The sequence below is a fragment of the Oryzias melastigma genome, linkage group LG6 (genome assembly GCF_002922805.2).
Source record: "Oryzias melastigma strain HK-1 linkage group LG6, ASM292280v2, whole genome shotgun sequence".
Taxonomy (NCBI): Eukaryota; Metazoa; Chordata; class Actinopteri; order Beloniformes; family Adrianichthyidae; genus Oryzias; species Oryzias melastigma.
The window spans coordinates 11,884,510-11,888,656 of record NC_050517.1 but is presented as its reverse complement, the minus strand read 5'-3'; the positions used below and the strand labels follow the sequence as shown (position 1 = coordinate 11,888,656).

The following is a 4,147-nucleotide window of genomic DNA, read 5'->3' as shown; positions in this document are numbered from 1 at the left end:
TTAAAAACTCCAAGTTTGACACAAAAGGATATTCTCCTCACAAAGCTTCAGATATGCTGTATCAATTAACAGACTTTGAGAGAAAACAGAGGAAAAATGAATATGTTTCTAATTTTGAGTGTCATGAATTCAACATGTGGACCTGCACATCACAGCTCCAAAGAAAACTTCAACCCTTATATTCTCTGTTTTATTGAGCTAGATTGCAGTAAAATATGATCCACAAATACATAAACGCATTAGACCTCAGTGGGAAGTGCTATTAGGTCTTGGAGCAGCAGTAAAATCCATTTCAAACTCTTGCCAGTTTGTTGGCCCACAACCTGCAGTTACACCTCTCATCACTCGGCCCATTAAAGAATACTGCCTGCTGCATGCGGAGCTGAGGCAGCTGAAGTGATGGGGCATGCAGACAGGCCGGCCCCCTCTGCTACGACCCATCTGTGGCTTTTTGTGGACTTTTCCCATGTGCACAGGTTGTCGAGGCAACAGCAGCTGTAGGACAGACAGTGGTTGTTGGCAGGGTGTGGTGGATGACTCCCGGCTTGACCAGATACTTGTGCTGCTCTCAGCCAGGGGTAGCGTTGACCCCAAAGCCGTCCTCAGGCTGCCGGTTGACGTGATGTGGTCGTTGGGGTCCGTGACAGCTTGGATGAAACATGGCGGTGTAGATGGCCTGGATTTCCTGCCTTTCCGTCGGAATTGGCTTGATATGACAGAAAATATGTTTATACATCTTACTTGGACTATTTTTTTTTTTACAAGCTGGCTAAGGAAGTTCACAGCTAAGCAAACTTTGATTTGTGACCCACAGTAATCCTGTTAGTGGGTAAAAAAAAACTATTTTTTTTTCCTTTTCCTTAAATATGCTCCCCAAAGCTCTAGGAGTAGAATTGGAAGCCAAGAAGCTTTAGGTGTACACCATCACCATGGCAACGCTTTTATGTTTTCACTTTGACATCTCCATTGGTCCTGTTTTGTGCCGGTTGGTATGTGGGGAATAGTAAAGAGTATGAAAGTATAAGGTGAGTTATTTGAAAGATTTCTAATTACAGGGGCAGGAAGAGGTGTGTCGTAAATCTTGTTGATTAGAGGTTGGGTGTTCTGTAAGAAAATATATCTGCAAACTCAACAACTTCTATTTCAGAGAGCCCACATTCTTAATGTCAAAACACGGCATGGGGAGCCCAAGCCCAGTCAACATGATGAAAGTGGAGTTACGAAATGTACCCGAGGAGGGGGCAGGGGGGTATTTTTTCCTTTTGATACTGAACTCTGAAGAATCTCTCTGGTGAGAAATTTGGCAAAAGATTAAAGAATCAAATTCATGTCCCAGGACTGGTACGTGGCTATGAGGCACAAGTGTGTTTCCTTGTTTCTCCCTCACTACACTTTGGTTTTCAAGATTATCAGCATAGAAATGGGATATTTTCAGGTAAATCACCAAACATTTTAAATGAATGAATAACTAGATCTGGGGTCTGCAAAGTTTAATGCTAAAAGAACCAATCAGGTCAATTTCTCATTGACTACATCCAATCAGGAGCCACAATGTCTTCCTTCATCCTGTATGAAAAAAAGAAAAGAAAAAGAATCACCAATTTGTATTTCTGATATTGTCAGTCTTATGAAAAAAAAACAAATGAACTATAGTTTTTTTTTTATTTTTGACAACAAAAAAAAGAAAAAAAATACAAAACGGAGAAAACTGCTTTTTGTCCTGAAATATTACATAACTTTTAAAAGAAGTTCACTTCCTTTCAAAATGAAAGACACCCTGTATCACATACTATCATCCCAATGCAGCAAATACGGATGGTGATTTAAAAAAAAAAGAAAAGTATACAGTTAATTGTATTGTTTTTCTTGTGCATCTCTGCCAGAAAAATGTAAATCTAACCAAAAATAAATCTGAGCTAAGTGACACTTTTTAAGCCATAAATATTATTTAAATATTTAAAAATACAAACTCACTTTATAATCTGTTTTAGTTTGAATTTAGTGAACTATGAGAACTGCTTGATGGATTGCTAGGGCATTATGGGTACTGTAGTCAAGAGCCTCACAGAATGATGAGTACTGTCCTTTAGCTGTTTGTGAGTTGAGGCTTTTTTATTTTATTTTTTTTATTTGAGAGATACTTTTTCTAAAATTAATATATATATATATATATTTGCTATTTTACCAGAGAGCCACAACAGAGGATCTATGAGGCTGCAGAGTCGCAGGTTGGAGACCTCTGAATTGATCTACTATCCATCCATTCTCCAATAGCGGCTGGGTGGTCTGCTTAATTCCTTTTGGGGTTTCAAAGGTTACTGGAGCCTATCCCAGCTACTATTGGGCAAATATGAGGTACAACCTGGAAAGTTTGCCAATTGGCTGCAGAATCGCACATCCACATCTAGAGACAAGTTTGACTAATCAATCAACCTATAAAACATGTTTTTAGACTGTGAAGAAACCAGAGTCCCTGGAGTGTCAGGTGTCAGCCCCCCCCCCCACCTAGCAATAGATTGGATCCTGCACACCTGCTCATGATCTCCTCATCAGACCACCTGTTATAAGGACCTGCCAGCCAACGCTGGTTTGTCTGGTCCACTTCGGTAGAGTACATTGACCTAAAGCTACTACCAAGCCATGTTTGACCTTTGACTTTCCTTACACCTTTTGCTTTCCACCATCTTTAACATCTGCTATTCTCTCATCAAGGATCACCAGGATTTCCCCTCATCAACCTACAACCGTCCAGAGAACTGCCATCCAGGACCTCTGCTCATCCCTTACTACTTCACTATAAATCACCTACCCTCTAACTCACCATTTGTCCTGCATTTTTGTCCACTACCATCAGTTCCCAACATAGAGAAAACCCATGCATGTAAAACAAGACCTTGCTACCCAACACATCACTGTGCAGATTCAGATACACACACAACGTGAAATTAACATCAAAGCGCTGTTAAGATTTTTTTAAGAAAAGCTGTCTAATAATGCTTGTCACCTGATTTTGTAATGGCATCATCCCTGCCTGTCAGTGGATTGCCACAGCACGACCTCAAAATGTACCTGGGTGGCCACTGACTGATGTCAACTTTTAGAGAAAAAAAAATGCAACTGAGTTAAATGCTGCCACAAAATTTGAAAAACTTGCATTTAGGTTGCCATGCTGTGGGGTTCTCAAACACGTGTTTAGTATATGGAGTATATGGTAGCACTTGTCTGTCGCTACCTGAGACTAACAAGTACATCCCTACAGTTGGAAAAGGCTTGGTGCAAAATGTCCAAATCTTGGGAATTTTGGTCCAGGCTTTTTCCTCAACCAGTTCAACAAGTTTAACTTTCAGTGCACGTTCAGTGGGCACAAGGTTTGTACTTAAACCCTGAAAAAGGTCTTAAAAACGTGTGCAGTGACACATGAAAGCAAGAATCCCAAACGTGCATATATAGCCATGGCTATAGATTATCATTGAAAGTATTCGCTTGAACACGCATCGCCGAGGCCAGATTGAACGTTGCGTTATACGCGTGTCTGACTTCTATCAATTGTGAAAAACTTTTAAGGCTATTTGTCTTCAGTGAATCAAGAGTGATCACTAATTTTCACAAAATGAAAAAAACCTGTAAATGAACAATCGCAAGATCAACCACTGACCAAACTGACTTGAGCAACACAACTATGGCGTCAAATCAGGATCAGCTTAAAGTGATCGAAAAAACACTTGAAAAAAAGACATTGTAACTGAAAAAAAAAATAAATAAAAATTTGAAAACTGAAAAAAAATTGAAAACAAGACATTGTAAATTGGAAAAAATAAACAAAAAATGTGAAAAAAAATGAAAATTTGAAAAGAATACTTTTTGGAAAATGTAAAAAATAAATTGAAAACTTGAAATAAATCTTGAAAATTTGAAAAAGAACATGTAAAAACTTGAATTAAAAAAAAAACTATAAATGTAAAAATTACTGATTGAAAAAGAAATATCCATTAGCAACAGCTGCTGTTTTGAATTTTCATATTTTTTGTACATTTTCACTTTCAGTCCTCTGGTTTACGGTTTCAATTCTTATTTTCGAGTTGTCACTGCTGAGCTGAGCCCAATTTTATGTGGGGGTGGGGCTTTGAGTTCATAGGCTACCCAAAAA

General features: G+C 38.6%; 1 long non-coding RNA gene across 1 annotated transcript; it reads left to right on the top strand.

The window, feature by feature from the left end:
- Positions 1 to 512: 512 nt before the first annotated feature.
- LOC112152687 lies at positions 513 to 2,821 on the top strand. Its single transcript, XR_002920376.2, has 4 exons — positions 513 to 1,025; positions 2,189 to 2,355; positions 2,453 to 2,606; positions 2,713 to 2,821. It is a non-coding gene; the product is annotated as an uncharacterized LOC112152687 (long non-coding RNA).
- Positions 2,822 to 4,147: the final 1,326 nt, after the last annotated feature.